A 543-nucleotide genomic window follows, 5' to 3' on the forward strand; every position below is an offset into this window, starting at 1 on the left:
TAACTCGCACAAGCTCCTTCTTTTTGTCTGCCAGCATTCCCTCCTCTTGAGGAAACTATCTCTTCCTTACAGGTTTTCCCATCACTGTCCTGTTTCCCCTGCCCCACTCCCAACAGCTAGGGACCACCACTAAACCCACACTAGGGACCACAGTCCCTGGATAAAGCGATGGGTCTAGGGCTGCGGTTCTCAACTCAGCACTGCTGACATGTTGAGATGGATGGTTGTTTGTGGTGGGGGCTGTCCTGTGTTCAGCAGGATGTTCAGCAGTGTCTCTACCCACCAGATGCTAGTCACCACCTTCCCCCTCAGTTGCAGCAACCAGAAATGCCTCCAGACATTGCCAAATGTCTGGGAGTGGGCAAACTCAGCCCCGCTCGCCATCTAGATGAGAACCTCTGTGAGATTTGACAGAGAATAAAGGACTCCCTTCCTTTGACAATGGAAGCCTGTAGAACATGGGCCCAGGGCCACCTGTGGCTGCCTTTCACATCCCTGTGGGGAAAATCTGCTTGAGAAGTAAGCCAGCACGAAGGAAACACA

The sequence above is a fragment of the Ceratotherium simum genome, chromosome X (assembly GCF_057802395.1).
Source record: "Ceratotherium simum simum isolate JZ-2026a chromosome X, ASM5780239v1, whole genome shotgun sequence".
NCBI lineage: Eukaryota > Metazoa > Chordata > Mammalia > Perissodactyla > Rhinocerotidae > Ceratotherium > Ceratotherium simum.